This window comes from Hesperophylax consimilis, chromosome 17, assembly GCF_061612785.1.
Source record: "Hesperophylax consimilis isolate HC1 chromosome 17, BYU_Hcon_1.0, whole genome shotgun sequence".
Lineage (NCBI taxonomy): Eukaryota > Metazoa > Arthropoda > Insecta > Trichoptera > Limnephilidae > Hesperophylax > Hesperophylax consimilis.
In genome coordinates this window covers 26,177,215-26,195,989 of record NC_142852.1, presented here as the reverse complement: position 1 = coordinate 26,195,989, position 18,775 = coordinate 26,177,215, and positions in this window count along the sequence as shown.

Here is an 18,775-nt window from a genome sequence, read left to right as displayed (position 1 = left end):
GTGGAACCCAAACTTTTGGTGAACAAATCAGCAGGCATTTCAGCTGTTGGCAAATACTTAACATTTACAATATTATTTGCTACACATTCTCTACAAAAATGATATTTAATATCAATATGTTTGGTGCGCTTATGAAAAACTGGATTTGCTGTTAACTTTTGCGCACTCTGATTGTCATTGAAAATATCAATAGTATACATTTTTTGAGTTATTTCATATTGTAAATTTCTCAAATAAATTGCTACTTTGCAGGCTTCGGTGATGGCCATATATTCAGCCTCACTACTAGATAGTGCAACAGTATTCTGTTTTTTTGTTTCCCAAGATATAACACAACCTGATAAAGTAAAACAAATTCCAGTGTATGACCTCCTATCTATAATGTTTCCGCCCCAATCAGCATCTACAAACCCTTTTAATATTGAGCTTCCACTAGCGGAATACTTTAAACCATAATCTTTAGTACATTTTAGGTATCTCAATAACCTTTTTTCATAAGAACAATGTTCTTTGGAATAACAATTATTAAATTGGCTTAAAAAACCAACCGTATATGCAATGTCCGGTCTGGTTAGAACCGCTAAATACATAAGACATCCAATTATTTGTTGATATGGAAAATTACTAACACAATGTTCATTTTTTGATACATTTAACTTTGTTTCCATTGGAGTCTGTGCAGGTTTACTTTGGCTCATATTAAACTTATGCAACAGCTGATCAATATAATCTTTCTGACTTAATATTATTGTTTGCTTAGATTTGTTAACAGTTATGTTAACACCCAGACATTTCTTTATTTCTCCTAAATCTTTTATTTTGAAATGACTTGTTAAGACATCCTTTAAATGCTTAGTTTCATTAGTATCATTTGAAAAAACAAAAAAGTCATCTACAAACAATGCGACAATAGTTTTAAACTGATCTTTCATTTTTGTATACATACATGGTTCTATTTTAGATCTAATATAACCTATGCTTAACAAACATTCATCTACTTTTTTATACCAAGCTTTTGAGGATTGTTTAAGCCCGTAAATGGCCTTTTTTAATTTAAGTACTTGACCATTTTGTGTTTTTCAGAAAAACCTTTTGGTATTTGCATGTAAACAGTTTCCTCAAGTGTATCATTCAAGAAAGCCGTTGTTACATCAAGATGTGTTGTTTTCAAATTTAGTTGTACTGACAATGCAAAAAGTAATCTTAATGTAGTATGTCTCACTACAGGAGAAAATGTTTCTGTAAAGTCCACACCTTCAACTTGTGAAAAACCTTTTGCCACTAAACGTGCACGAAAGCGGACTTTATTTTCACTATCATACTTTTTACGAAGCACCCACTTGCACTGTACAACTCTTCCATCTTTTGGAGCATCACTTAACTCCCACGCATCATTGTCTTTGAAACATTGCAACTCTTCTGTTATAGCCAACTCCCACTGTTCTTTTTCTGGTCCATTTAAAGCGTCGTGCAGAGACAAACCAGCCGCATTATCATATGTTTCACTGTCAACGCACAGATTTGATAACCCATACCTCTCTGGAATCTTCCTCTCCCGGTTAGGTCGACACTGCGGGCTTTCTTTCTCACTGTCTGCATCTTCATAATCACTGGGAACATATGTTTCATCATTATCTATAAAACTGTCCATGAAACTTGAGTGTTCTTGACTAGGCACAGGTTCAATTTCACATTGTTCTGTATCATCAAGTTCCTTAATATCCCCCACTGAATCAACATTCTGACCACATTGTTCTGTATCATCAAGTTCCTTACTATCCCCCACTGAATCAATATTCTGACCTTGCACTTCCATTAAATTTTCAGATTTTGATTCCTTCTCAATGATGATCACATCTCTACTAGTCGTTACATTCCTTGTTTCTGGATTGAAGACCCTATATCCTTTTATATTATCTGGATATCCTATGAGAATACATTTGGTTGTTTTCTTATCCCACTTCTTTCGCTTTTCTTTAGCTACATGGACCATCACAGTGCTACCGAAAACTCTGATATGACTTATATCCGGTTTGGAGCCAGTCCACAACTCATATGGAGTTTTATTTTCCAATGCCGCTGCCACAATCCGATTCTGCAGGTACACTGCCGTATTGGTGGCCTCACCCCAGAACTCTTTGCCTAAGTTTGCATCAAAAAGTAGACATCTTGCTTTTTCAACTATTGTGCGATTAAATCGTTCACACAATCCATTCTGTTGTGGGGTGTAAGGGTTGCTTTTCTGATGAATCACACCGGCACTATTCAGGAAATCATCAAATTCTTTATTGCATTACTCCAGTCCGTCGTCACTCCTTAATACTTTGATTGTTTTTTTTGTTTGATTTTCCACCTGAGCTTTAAAAATCTTGAAATACTTCAAAGCCTGATTTTTGTGTTTTAAGAAATAAACAAATGTCATCCTACTATGATCATCAACAAATAACAAGAAGTATCTCGAGCCACCCATAGACACATTCTCCACAGGCCCACATATGTCTGTGTGCACAATATCTAGGAGATTACTGCTTCGTTGGCCACTGCTCTTAAAAGGTAACCGGCATTGTTTGCCTTCACAACATGTTGTGCATGAAGATTTGCTTATGTCAACTTTTTTATCAAGTGATATACCATGCACAGCTTTTTCCATCTGATTCAAATAATCTTTGTTTATGTGTCCTAACCTTCGATGCCAAGTCATTCCTGACACAACTGATGCTGCTAAACAGTCTTGTTTTAGCAAATTCACTTTATATACTCCATTGACCAACACTGCCGTAGCAACCAACTCGTTATTTTTATTATAAACTGAACAACCATTTCCAGTGAAAGATACACGGTTGCCTTTCATAATCAGTTGGCTAACAGATAATAAATTCGTTGTTAGACTTGGTACACAATATACGTTTTTCACCATGATGTCATACTCATGATTATCTGTTTTAGTCATGATTTTTACATCGCCAGAACACAATACTGACACCTTTTCACTGTTTGCGACAACAATTATTTTTTCTTGTTCATACTGCGCATTTTTAATCCAACTTTCATTTGCTGTCAGATGTACACTCGCGCCCGAGTCGATATACCAATCGTCTTTGTTAAAATTTCCACTCAGGAACACTACGCTAAACGCATTAGACTGCATTCGCTCCTTATGTATCTGATTTGACAAGTTATTTTCTGTATTTGTACACTGGTTCTTGTAATGCCCGATTTGTTTACATCTGTAGCACTTTATATGCTTATTGACGTTTGAATTTGACAAGCCAGTGCTGCCATTGCTGCCAACATAACTTTTGCTGGCCATAGACATATTCGTATTATTTTTTCCTTTGTACTTTGAAGTTGAACGAATTGCTAAAGCTCCGCTAACTTCACTCCCGTCATGACTTGCTGAATCCATATCTAACAATTTTGTTTTTATGGAGTCTGTCGTTATAGGAATTCCTGAATGTTCTAATGCCATAACCATCGGCGAGAAACGATCTGGCAAACCAGCGAGTAGCAATGATGCTGTCCATGTGTCATTAATTTCGAATCCCGTTCCTGAAAGCTTCTCTGCCGTATCGATAATCTGCGTCACATAAGACGTCATCGAACTGCAATTCTCTCGGCGAATCGAAATTAAATTTCTCAGCAAACTTATTCTCCGTGAAAATCCGTTGTCGTCGTATAATTTTTTTAATTTATCCCATAACTCTTTACTGGATGTAGCATCTTTTACGTGAACATATAAAGACGAGTCGATTGTCATAATCAATTTTGCTTTGGTTTTTGCATCATCTGCAGGTTTTATTTCAATCCCGACTTCTGGCTGCACACAATGCTTCATGCCTTCGAGGATTAAAAAATTCTGTGCCGCAAAACACCATATGTCGTAATTATCACGTCCCGTTAGCTTGGGTACGTTGACAAGATAGTTCGCCGACATTTTTAAACTGCGATATACTAAAGTTGTACACTTTTATTATAACAATCCGTCACGACAGAGTTCAATCGCGTTTTGTAATCGTGTATTTTATACTGGTCAAACAAAAAAAACAACAAAATCGCGAAGATTTATAAGCGAACGGCCCATAACCTGTAATGAAACGCTGTTTGATCAAAGATGGAGAATAGACTAACATTTATTTCATATAAGTTTACATATTAAATACATAGATGGCAGCACTAGTCTTATATTGTTGTTATCATTTCAACAATTTCAAATCCTATTTTATTTAAAATAATTATATTAAAAATATACAAGATATTATTTTTCCAATAATAATTTCGGATGACATGTATTTATATTACTACTTATTTACATTCTGTAAAGTCATTAACATAAGGTTACTCCTTCAAGTCTCTCACAATATATAAGAACGTTTAATAAAACGAAGCTAGACCTCCAATGTCCGTGCATATGGTGTTAGGTAGCAGTATGCAAGTGCTTACAAATACACAAGACAGTGATTGTTAGTAAACAAAGGCATTGGAGGTTATCCACCACATAACCGCCCTGGTATAAATAACAGATGGTTACTCCTTCAAGGCTCTGAATCTACATTTAAGTTTGAACGAATGTAGACCTCCAGTGTCGGTGTTAGGAAGCAGTGCTTACATAATATATAAAATGCGAATGATATATGATCAATAATATAAAGTATTTCAAATATAAAGTAATTAAAAACATAAACATTCAAGGCTGCTGGTATTGGCATCTTGCGTATGCTGCAAGCAATGAAACAAGAAATGATAACAAAAACAAGTATGGTGAAGAAGGCTAATATGGGGTGGGATGTGGGACTCTCTCATGTGGCAGTACCAGCCAGAATGCTGTCGGACTGACCGTGAACGAATCTCTGTCCTTTAGTCTGTTTCTCGGTTATGGATAGTGAGTGGGGGGACATACCCCAAGACCTTAAGGATGGAAGCGTCGAGTTGCCGGAGGGGGAGCGGAAGGGCGTCAAGTAAGTACGTCAAAAACTAAGAGGCAGGAAGAAGCAGCAAGGTAGTTGTCTGTATACTGTAAGCACCTGTAAATTGTGTTGGAAATACATATGGTTTAAATAAACACTTGGGCAGAATTGGTAATCCACATTACAATTGGCAGGTCCCAGGAGAATGCACAAGGGCTTCAGCCTAACCGTAAGCGAAATCAGATGCCCACGCCCTTCAGCCGGTTTCCCGATTGTGCCAATTCCTAGTGGGGCCGTTCCCTCTGTCAGCTCACCAAAGGTTGTCCCTGTAAACATGCTTCTTTAACAAAGCTGCTTTAAAGTAATCTTCATTAAAACTTATTAATTTGTGTGACATTTTCTCAATAAAATCTTGGTCCCTTTCTATTTCAATGATTTGAAAATCCTTTAAGGTAAATATTGCTAAGAATGCCTAAGACCTGTGAGTGCATAGCAGCTGTCCTTGTATTTGATAATAATAGTTATGGTTTTTGTCGAACTCTAGCTGGCCCGAGAATTCACCTAAATACAAATATGGGACAGTCTCCACAGATGATGATGATGCTGTCCTTGGCTGTATATGGACATTTGACTTCTAATAGAGCATCTTCGCCAATCAGTGCATCGGGAGAGCTGCCTAAAAACTGATGTTCAGGGTGAATGACAATTCCATAGGGAGAAGTGGAAGTATTTGTTACAAGCTCAAATGTTCTTATCGCTGCAGCCTCAAATTTTGATCCATATTCTAATGATGCAGCTTTGACAACAAAAACTTTCAAAAAAGATCCTGCCAGATTTCTATGATTAGTTTTCACCATACTTTTACATATTTTGCCGAAATTTGAACTAGTTAGGCGTAGGCATCGTTCAGTGAACCAGTTTTTAGACTTACCCTGAAGTCTAGTTGAGGATTCAATCAAATCAAGTTCTACTTGTGATTTTTTATAAATCTTAAGGAAAGAATGTTCAACAGTTTCCCTTTCATAGAAATGATCAAACGTGGCAGAATATTTGTCTGCCGGTGGAATAATTTCCATGATAGGCATGTGCCTTAAATTTGAATTATGTGCAGAAAATCCTATGGCTAAATTACGGAACATAGTTGGGTAATTTTTGTTTTTAATCGAAGTAGTAGGCCTAGGATCAAAATCAAGGAGCTGTTGTTGAGACAACTGCTGTTTTTTTAGTTGCAAATATTCCGCTTTTATAGGCGCACCATGATATTTCCTTGGTGTATGAAAATTTTGTAACATGCTTGTACAACTTTGTTGAACAACAATTTTTTTTTATTTTCACTAAAATCTACTATTCCATGTAGAACTACAAATACGTGCTTGCAATGTGCATTAGGCCCCACGCCGGCTGCAAACTCACATTGGCATTCCAATATAGTATTACAATTATAGTGTATATAGACAGCATACGAAAGATGTTTCCTGTACTCCGAAGCACACTGTCCTAAAATATAGGTTGTGCCATTTTCATGTGCACTTCGAACACTCAGCAAATATTGTTCAGAATACATAATTAACGCTTTGTCGGTGTTCTTCAAACTTTCCCAGGAAACACTGAATTTATGTAGTTCTTCCCGCGTCAGTGCTGGAATATTGGAGGTCATGTTGATGTCTTGAAAATCTTCCGGCTTCGGCGTAACCATTTCCAAGACATCTTCGTCTGCAACGCCAGCAGGATTGAAATTATGAAGTTTATCATAGTCTTCGAGTCTTAAATAAAACGCATTATGATAATAACTATTGATAAATTAGAAAAGAAATTATCGTAGGCAATATAAATAATCAATAGTGGTGTATTTACTAACCTTTAACAGTTTTGACATTACGTCCTTTCAATTGGAAAATAGTCCACTGACCGTAATTTCTGTGCATTTTATTTACAAATCGAGCAAACTAGGTTTGCTGTCGGAAAACAAATTGCAAATAGCTATCGAAATGACAGATCATTGGAAGACATCAGTCCATAGATTTGGTCGACAGAATAGGTGACAGGAGGACCGGTAAATACCGTGCTGCCATCTCTTGGATATTTTGAAATCACTCAGAAAACGGCCCATTGCTAGAAAGATCTATGGCACTGCTATGATAACATTTAAATAATGCTGCGATTCTCGCTTACATACTTTTAGTCGCCTGAAAATAACACCAGAAAAAAAAAATTAGAAAAGCTCTAAGCTCTCTTGTGAGACTGAAGGACGCCGAGAAAGGTAAAAGACAGAACATATGAGATAAGCACGTATATGGTATTTCAGATATGATAAACAAACAATATTAAACAAAAGCACAGGCAGGGACGCTCTTGTGTGGTGTCACATAATAAAAAATAAAAAAATTTCCAATCAAAGCATTGATTCAAATGATGATAAGTTTAGAAACCTCTTGTTTTTAGTAACGTTACGTAAATCTCTTAATACGGTGAAATGCGTCTACTTTGATGGATTTTGATTTTATTTTAACAACTTGGAAATCGATAAAACAAATGGTTGGAAAATGAAACTTGAAGATGACCAATTATTGCTTATCGAATAAGACCTTACCTTGACGTTTTTAGACTTGAATTTATAAAAAATAGGGCTGTTAAACGCTTTGTGCCTCTTTTGACAGCTAGGTCAAAGATGAGTGCATTACTAAACGTTTAGTTTCGACATTTGCATTATGGTAGGTACTGGAGCAACTAAAATATATTTCAGTTACTCATTTCACCACTTTCCGATGCACGCGAAACGTAAGAATTTTTTCAAAGAATTAAAATTATGTTAGTACTATTTCGTATTTTTTTTTACATTATTAGAGATAAAATATGAATATTTATACGATGTTAAAAATATTAAACAGTTATTCTCAATTTTTTTTTGAAAAGAAGTGACACTTTTATAGGTACACACACATTATATAAGTGATATAATGTCATTAGAAACGATGAAAAAAAAACCTAACCTAACCTAACCATCTTAACCCTGGTAGAACAGTTTTAGTTTCATCACTTTCCATGACTTTGTATCACTCTTAAAATGTGTGTTAAATCGTCAGTGTGTTGATTTATCCGGTCACCAATCAAAGCCAATCGCCCTGAGGCAATATTTATGTTAATAAAAACAATCCACATATGCGACTTAACTATTTTCATAATATTAACCACCCAATATCAACATAGGCGCTCACAGCTACCTATCAATTGACGCCCACTGTGGTTTCATAGCACCATATACGTTTGTCGACACAAAATCTAAAATGTGCTTATAGATATTTTATTTATTCAGGGTTTACCTTCGTATTCCTTCAGTGTTGTGACACTTTACACTACTGAAACCGCACCTTCAGGGAGGATAAAATTAACAAAGAATAGAGTATTGTTGTGGTAGACAATGGCTGGCTGTCAAATTTATCACTTGTTTCGGGTCTTCAGGTTACGTCACGAGCTCACGAGCGGCCGAATGCATTTTTAGTTTCGACAACTGCCTGTATGATAGCGTGTGTCGCTCCCCATAGAGAGAAAAAAAATTGCCTTATTTTTAAACGCCTGGGGTCTCAAAAGTTGCGTATGATCTGTAGCTATTCGAAAACGTAAAAATAAATGAAATTGGTGTTCACTATTAGCTCGCTAAAATGGCCGGAAGTTTTGAAAAAAATTTGATTTCGTGATTTGGGAAAAAAATAAAACAATGGGTCCATATTTTATATTTTGTAGCACACTTAATTTTATTTCCATAACTGCTGTACAAAGAACGAAAAATAAATATTTTTTTAAACATATGTGATGTGTTGGTTAAAAATATAAAAGGGAAAAATAACACTTTTTATGGTTAAATTCAAGATACTAAACAATAACGTACAACAACATTTTTGACCAAAATACAACGAACAAAAAATAATGGATGCTCAAAATTGAATGATAACATATTGTTAAAACAGTAATAATATTAAAATCTTGCTTTGAATTAAAATTTGGCATTATGTTTCTTGAAAGTTGCTTGGCGTGAATATAACCTTTTCTAGCATTGTAACCAGCAACAGAAGACGCCTCTGTGGTCAACTTCACACACCTTTCCACTGATTGTGTGTGGCAAGGAAATTTAGGAAAATCGAACCTTTTTACATTTCCTTCATCACACAATTTAAGTAATTCGTCCGTTTTTACGTTGGTCAGGAGTGGAGGTTCTGTCAGAATTAAATCTGTGGCCTGCCAGTCAATTTATTCTATGTAGCTATTGCAGTTTAAATTAATTTTTGGAATTATGAACTCTCTCACTCATGAAGTTTGAAGGGCCCTATATTTAATGATCCTTCTACATCCTAGCTCCCTTATACATTTATTGTCATCGGTTAACATTGATAGAATAATGTTTTCCGGGTGTGCAAAATATGCGTTCCTCTGAATCACGGGGTCGACAATAGCTTTCAATTCTCCTGAAAGATATCTGGAAATGCTAACCATTTTCCAGAGATTACGGGCTCCATCTATCTAAGACCTATCGCACTTTATGGTAAACCATGTTGGAGCATAAACTCTCACAATAAAGGTGGCCAATATCTGCAAATTTTCTGTTGAGTTTTCCGTTGCAACATATAGCCGTAATATTCTGTTTGCAGTTGTTAGCCACCTGGCATGAGACATTTTCCCTGGTTGTTTCCTTGCCAAATCTACAGTTATCATACCTTTTGACACAGCCAGACATATATTAAATAAATAATTTTGGTCCGTGCTTAATTTTTCTGTTATATTTTCCGGTATGGATGATTGAATGGGAACAAACCGAATAATTTTAACGTTCTCACAATTTTTTAAGTTTCTTCCGATTGGTCCCGAGAAAGCTACAGGTAAGGTAGCTCTAATGAAGATAGCAGATGTCGTAATGATAGTTCATTGGCGTGCAGCTGGCAGATAAGCCATTGCAATGGCTTTCCAAGTCTCTGTTCCATTCTTGAAATGATTCCATTTTTCCGGCCAGTGTTTGTATTTGTTCCGTCACAACGAACTGCAACAATTTTCTCCATTTGACGATTTTCCTCTCCCAAAAGAGAACATATGGCATTAGCAGTACCAGATGATGGCGTAGCGTGTCCGAGATACACTGATCCTGGCTCCTGCACAAGCGTTATGTGTCAACTTTTATTCGTCGATAAAATTTTTTTCCTTTCTTGATAATAAACATTGCTTTGTCCTTGCGCCCATCTAAAAATAAACCTTCGATATTTGTCAATTTACGGCTATTTAATAACATATCTCTAGTTTGCTTTCTAGCTCTTCATAATCTACTATGATCTATAACGAAAGATGGACCAGCTTCATTTACATCTTTTAAAACCGCAGAAGCAATGGCAGCTGCTGCTCTGTGTGATACGCCGTATCGATCACAAATTTGAGATAACTTCGTCAAGGGATTCTTCATCTTCGAATATTGTATATTTCGAGGAGATAATGTATCATGAGCCACTGCAGATTGATGATCATCACTTAGCGCTGGTTCCTCATCAGAATCTGAAAAACTGTTGGAAAGAAGCGGAAGAAGAGTAGATGGTTTTTCTAAAGGTCTGACTTATTCGGATTTACAATCCTTTGCGCCCTTGTATATTTTTTACGAAGTTTTTGCGTAGTGTTGAAATCGATATTTCCCATAATCAATTATCTTTGACTACGTTGATAAATCCAATAATTGAAAATTAAAGCAAACTAAATGGCAATGGAAAACGTTTTAGTGGATTTTTATAATTTTTTTTTGTTAATTTCGGTATTCTTGTAGAATTACTTGCATTAATAAAATTGTTTTTTTTATTTAATTTTTGTCAACTATACGCAGTTTTTAATAATAAACAAACGTTAAAAGGTAAAATTATTGTGAAGAAAATATTAATTACCGTTATTTAAAAATACATGTTTTAGGTTTTTTTTCTGTTTTTCAATGCATTTTAGCGAGCTAATAACCATTTTTAAAAAAATAATTTTAAATGTAGTTCTCATTTTCTTTGTAAGACGCAACTTTTGAGACATCAGGCGTTTCTGAATTCAAAAGTTGAAATAATTGACACACCCTACTGTATGAGCCAACCTTACAAAATACATTTTCTACGAAAACATGATGTTACAGTACACAAGACTAATATTATTGGAATGAATCGACGAGATCGGGTTTTTGAAATTTATTTATTTTTATTTTATTTATTTATTTATTTAACGCCCAGAGGGCTTTTACATGGTTGGTAGTATAATTTTAATTTGACAGATACTTTGAAAAATAAAAAATAAAATTACATTTGATAAAAGCTATGCAACAAGTCATACAAATACAAGAAACAAAAACAGAAAATTACAGCTACTTGTAGGTTTACATGATGTGTTTAGGAGTTTTGTTGAAATAAATGTTTTAAATGATCCACCAAACTTGCCAAGTTGATATTAAATATGTCAACATCACCCAAGTAATGATTTCCCATTGTGTGAAGTCGTTGTATCGGAGAGTGGGCAATGTAGTTACGCTTATGCGTGCTGCAGAAGAATATTGTATTTTGGAAAATTTTATTGTTAAATTATAAAAACAATTGTCTATGACTTTACTGTCTATGTTTAACTCATAATTTTTTGACACATGCTTTCTTTAACGTCCATTGTTTCATCCAGTCACCCGCGCAGTTTAACGCATAATCCCATACTTGTGATTTATTAGTAACTATACATTAAGTATAGTTACGATAGTTGATATTAGTTAGTGATAATTTTTATTTTCATTGCTATTCATTTTGGTAGCGACCACTGTTCTTATGTCATGCTCAAATGTCTAAAACTACCTAGTTTTACTTGCGCCAATCTGTACCCAAAACGGAACGGTAATTCCTATTTAAATATAAATATATCTGACCATTAACGACGACTTTTTCAACCGTTTTCAAATGTTTTAACTTCAGGGTCAAGGTACCTACACACGTAATTATATTCTAATTTCCAATAATGGGTTATGAATACTATATTTGACGGCCGGCATAGTCCAGTGGTAACGCATTGGACTGCCATTCCGAAGGTCGCGGGTTCGAACCCGGCGTGCGCAAATAAATTTTATTTGATTAATTTGTGTTATTTCACAATTAATTAATTAAAATAATATATAGTATATTTGCGGCACGTTCCAGAGTGGAAGAAACTACCAGTATCGCCCTGGTGTAAGACCACCATTCAGAATTGAAACGTTGCTCCAAATGGCTAAAGCCGTGTTTAATGACTAGATCTGAATAGCCAGGTACTTCCCCACCTTCCTCTTTCGCTTCCCCACTTACCTTCAGCCTCACAACATCCCCCTATTGGGGATGCCATAGTCTCACTGGCTCCAGACGGGAGCAGTTGGGACTCTTGTGAGGTATTCTCTATAAAAAAAAAAAAATTCTTGGTTTTTACAGAATATTACAAGCCAAACCAAATTTTCACTGCAGATACAAAGTACGGTTCCGTCACAACTATGTTATTTTTCAGGTATATTTGTTTGGCTGGAACATATTACCAAACGCTACCACAGCAGTGCCATGGATCTACCAAATCAAGAGACCTTTTCCATCAAGACGGAACCAGGTCCCCAGGAAGAAGGCGGAGATGAAATACCGTATACAGATATAAATATCGATCTTCCAGATATAAAGAAAGAATGTTTGCAATATGCGGAAAGTACTCAGACAGACGGTTAGTAGCATTACATACGTATAATTTGTAGATAGTTAAATTCGAATATTCGGAATCCATGTCCGTTTCGAAATGTCGTGTAAACAGGACGTATTTACTTTCAAATAAATCTTTGCTATAACTGCTTAGCTACAAAACTCTTTTAGCTCAAGTATTGCTCACAATAAACCCTCATCTGTTTTTGACATTTATTCGTGTCTATTAACTAAATATTTATGAAAGAAAATTTCATTCCATTGACTTATAATAATAAAACCGTGTTCTGAAGGTAGTCAAGAGTAAATGTTTTCCTTCTTGAAACATCAGTCCTTGAAGTAACATCTGGCATCTTTATGTTTTCCTATATTAAGCTTAAAGTCTTTTCACCTTATTCTTGCTCCTGTGTGGTCAATCAAGGTTATCTTTTGTCGTAAATATTTTACTTTAATTTAAACTTTTTAATTTTAATTAAATACAAGCTTTTTGTGTATGATTGACGGTTAAAATACTTTTTTGTTTTGTTTTTCAGGTTGCTTTAATACAGAGTCTGTTACCATCAAGGCGGAGCTTGGACCCCAAGAAGAAGATGAAGGGGGATCTCCATATACGGAAATTGACATAGACCTGCCGGATGTTAAAAAGGAGTGCTTAGAACGCTTTGAAAGAATTGTCAAGACAACGGGTAAAATGTTTTTTCATTCTTAGTAGTCCAGTTAATCTAGACAAAAAAACCTGATTGCTGATTTTTTCAGGTAGTAAGTACCTACCAAGGGAGTTCTAAGCCATTATGTCTCCAAAACTAGAACATGTGAAAAAATTAAATCCAAAATGGAACTCCTTATAAAACTACCTACAAATAATTGTGGAATTGTGGTTTAAAAAAATTATTTGATTTTTATATTTTTTTGAAGCTTATATTTTTCATTTTATTTTAAGGTCAACGAAAAAGTATCCAAACATAGTATTTGCCATTATTATTACCACATTTCTAAGGCAGTTAGAAAATAACTCACATTTTCTGGAAAACTGAATTTGTGAAAAAAGATGTTTTCGATGTAAAGATTATGAATATTGCAAAACATAAATACGTGAATGGAGCTTAGAAGTGAAATCTAAATGGTCGAGTGTGTTTGATTTGGTTGCTGCAGAAGTTATTTCGTAGTTAATACTGACAGTTTATAATACAGAAATAAAGGGAAATAATAATTAACATCTGTCGCACTGATTTCCCTTATTCACATAAATTCCTGAAAAAAAAAACAACCGAGCAGAATTGGAGTGTTCTGTTATATGCGGCCTCTGAAATGGTTTATCCTGCAGCAACACGTCTGAAAATACTGAGGAGATATTTGAAGATGAATGTGATGCCCGGTGAATGAATATTTTCTGTAGCTTAAAACTATGATCTATGAAAAGTCTTTGTTAGAATAATAATTTTTAATTCTTCACATTACATTGCAAACACTATTTATTGCTAAAATTGTTTTATAAAGTAAATCTATTTAAAACTCGGCGTTTCAATTCAAAAGTATAAATAAGTGCAAGGCACAAATAAGTCACCTGTTCCTGTGGGAACCTATTTTTTACTTTTACGTTAGTTCTTTTCTGAAACGAAACTAATAAGTCACATGAAGCTTACTATTAATCCTTTATTTTCAAAATTATCATCAGATCTGAAGACACAATCAACTGAAACCACGGAGTGCCACATGCTGACTCACAGTGGCAAGAAACCTTTTTCATGTTCTGAGTGCAGTTATAGATCTAATCTTAAGTACCTACTGACGAGGCACATGTTGACCCACATCGGTGAAAAACCCTTTTCGTGTTTTGTTTGCAACTATTCATTCGCTCGAAAGAATTATTTAACGAGCCACATGCTGACTCACAGTGGAGAAAAACCTTTTTCATGTTCTGTGTGCAAGTATTCATGTTTTCGAAAGGTTTATTTGACTAACCACATGCTGACTCACACTGGAGAAAAACCTTTTTCATGTTCTTTGTGCAATTACTCATTTTCGCAAAAAGGAAATTTGATAAGCCACATGCTGACTCACACTGGAGAAAAACCTTTTTCATGTTTGGATTGCAACTATTCGTTTTCTCAAAAAAGCTATCTAAAGAAACACATGCTGACTCACACTGGAGAAAAACCTTTTTCATGTTTCGATTGCAACTATGCGTGTTCTCAAAAAAGCTATCTAAAGAAACACATACTGACTCACACTGGAGAAAAACCTTTTTCATGTTTGGATTGCAACTATTCGTGTTCTCAAAAAAGCTCTCTAAAGAAACACATGCTGACTCACACTGGAGAAAAACCTTTTTCATGTTCTTGGTGCAATAACTCATTTTCGCAAAAAGGACATTTCATAAGCCACATGCTGACTCACACTGGAGAAAAACCTTTTTCATGTTTGGATTGCAACTATTCGTGTTCTCTTAAAAGCAATCTAAAGAAACACATGCTGACTCACACTGGAGAAAAACCTTTTTCATGTTCTTTGTGCAATAACTCATCTTCGCAAAAAGGACATTTGATAAGACACATGCTGACTCACACTGGAGAAAAACCTTTTTCATGTTTGGATTGCAACTATTCGTGTTTTCAAAAAAGCTATCTAAAGAGACACATGCGGACTCACACTGGAGAAAAACCATTTTCATGTTCTTTGTGCAATAACTCATATTCGCGAAAGGGAAATTTGATAAGCCACATTCAAATTCACACTAGAAAAAAAGCTTTTTAATGTTCTTTGTGCAATAGCTCATTTATTCAAAAGGAAAAATTGACGAGACATATGCTGACTCACAGTACGCTGCCTTAGTTCTTGTATGTTCAATCGACCATTTAGCAAATTTTACAGGAGACGTTTTTTTTGTTTTTACAGGCAAATTCTAAAAAATTCTCGATTTGGTCATTTCGTTTAATACATATGTGTAAGAGAAAATTATAAAACATCATTTTATGAAGATTGAAGATATAATATGCCCAAATTATGACTTTAAAGGTGGACGTTGAACATGGCTTGAAAATGATGAATGATTATTTTGGATATTGAACATATCGTCTGGAGATTGAACAATTCCGCTCCCATAAGTTTGAGGTATTTTTTGTTCAATTAGCCAATTAGTGGTTAATTGTGTATACAGGATGATTTTCAGATTTCAAATACTTTACTTTTATCTTAGTAAGTAGTTGACTTAAAGTATTACTTTAAAATATACAAACAGAGTCCTTGAGTTGATTTTCCCCAAAAACTGCTCTATATAAATCATCCAATATTTTGGATGTTTGAAAATAATGCACAAGCACAAAGGTACCTACCGCTAATATAGTACTTTAAGTTGTCAGTGCATGCGTGATGTGAAATATTTTTACATCGTACGTATACCGGCCTCCGTGGTCTAGGGGTACTCTTGACTAGAAATCCGGAGGTCGCAGATTCAAATCCCGGCGTGCGCAAGTAAATTTTATTTGATTCATTTATGTTATTTCACAAATTATTCATTAAAAATAACATAAAGTCTATTTGCGGCATGTTCCAGAGAGGAAGATATGGTGTAAATACCACCATAAGAATTGAAATGGCTTTAGCCGTGTTTGGTGATCAGATATGAATAGATACTCACATACCATCTCTCTTCTCCTTCATCCTCCTTCCTCTCTTTCTCATCTCCATCTCCTTCCCCTCCACACTACCTTTAGCCTCACAATATACTAATACACACCAATTGGGGATTCCATAGTCTCACTGGCTCCAGATGGTTGGGAGCAGTTGAGACTGTGTTCGGTATTCCATAAAAAAAATCCCGAGTGATGCGTAAAATTATTGAACTTCAATTTTCAGTTGAAAATTTTTTTTTTATTGTTTCGTTACCTACATTTGATAAATGTAATTTTTAAAGTTTACTTACTTTAGAAAGATTTTTTTTTCTTTCGGAAGGTCTTATTTGCCATGAGCTTATTATTTATGTTGATTATCATGAGTAAAATATTACTTTTTTAAATATTTTAAGCTCTTAAAATCCTAAAATTATTATATCCTGCGATTTGGGTTATGTTAACATTACATTTATTGTTGTTATTCGCTTGCCTAGTTAGTTTTATTGTAGTTCCTACATAGGAATATGTTTATTGTTTTTTATGTGACTAAAAAAAACAAAAAATTAAAAACTTTTAATTGAATTAATTGAAAATTGAAATATTTGGACTTCGTTTTCATCAGCGATCTCAGCAGTGATAACGAACTAAATATGTGTCGTAGATGTCTTTCAATCAGACTATGAGGACAGTCGACTTTTTGCATATTTCCATTTCCTGGCTCTTTTGTTGTATTTCTTGAATAAAAATAAGTTTTAATGCACTAATATAATTAATTTATACTCATTTTGGGTAAAAGTCCTAAGTTTGTAAATAAATAATTGAATAAATAAATAATAAATGAAGCATCCTGTATATTTGCCTAGCAAATTCAAGAAGTACATGTAAAATATGGTGAAAAAGCTTATAAATGACATAATTTTAAGACTTACCTTTCTATTTGAGCTACTGTTCTAAGGTATATTGATTCTGGAGTCGGTGAAGTCATTTTTTAGTTCAATAACAGTATATATTCGCAATTAAACGAATTTTTAGTGGAACAATTTCGTTGTTAGAAAACAATAAAAAATCAACATGGCCGCACATTTTCACAAACGTCAATACTTCCTACTCCTAAATGTAAAAAAAAAAACAATAGGACAGTTCAACCATGAATATCTCGGAGTTAAATTTTTTAACTCATTACCAGAAAAAATTAGAAATATGAACGCAAATATAAACGAATTCAAAAGCCACCTTAAAAAGTATTCCGAACAGTAGAATTGAATCATATCAAATATAAACCAACATAACAACACCCCCCATACACACAAGCTCTGCTTATTTATGGGGGTACATCAAATACGTATTTTATGTTATTAATAACTGTACTATATTGTGTAATGTAATTCGTGTATCCTTTTTTACTAAAAAAAAAAAGATATTTAATTTATTTGGGGTTTACCTTCGTATTCCTTCAGTGTTGTGACACTTTACAACACTGAAACCGCACCTTCAGGGAAGATATAATAAGGAAGTTGAGTAAAAAATATTTTGACTTATAAAAAATATGTTCATGTAGATCAAAAAATATCGATTCTAAATATATAAATATATTTCTATATTATTATTCTTAGAATTAGTTAAACGTTCTTGAAAAAGCATTCAATAGCAATAGACTGTATACGCTCCACGATTGGTCGAAAGAATTCTGACGTCACATGTGTCGTGATTGTACGTACAACAGATCACCTATGGTGCATCTCTTTCTATTACATGAGAGATGGTCGGTTTAGATGAGAGAGGTGTATAGGCCAAAGGTTTATTTGGGTTTGTCAAATATATGTACGTATTTGTTGTTATTATTATATGAAATGGATTTCTAAAGATACATATTCGTATAGTGCTTTATAATAATATGTTGTTTATTGCATAACTTAGAAGTTTTTATTATTATACATGTCACATAGCATGTGATACACTTCAGGCCGCCGGCCGCCCAGAAAAGTCAAACAGTGAACTGGGCTGTAAACCGTTATTTTACTATTGGTCTTTACTTTTCTGCGCGGTGGTCCTGAATTCGCGCGGGGAACGTCAACAAGTAGCGACGGCAATACGGTACAAGTACCGTACCGGGCGAGAAAAGCAAATATTCTAACTTAAAATATTAATTTAACTATGAAATCTTAATCAATTTTCTTTTTTTTTTTAATAACATCAATTCTAATAGACGGTTAACATTGGTAAAAAAATTACTGGAATTCCTTGTTGAAGAATTACAAATTTTTCGATACAAAATGCTTATGCGACGTGGTTTTCACAGTTCTAATGACGTCACACCACACCCCGCCTCTTACCGCTCGGATTCCGCTCGTTTTGGCGGGCTTAATAAAATTTAAACTTTGAGAATTAATTTAATTATGAAAACAAACTTAAAAAAAAAAAAAAATACCAGTATTTAAGTTTGAATGCGAACGTTGATAAAAAAAATAAAAAAAATGGACTCAACTTCCTTATTAACAAAGAATAGAGTATTGTTGTGGTAGACAATGGCTGGCTGTCAAATTTATCACTTGTTTCGGGTCTTCAGGTT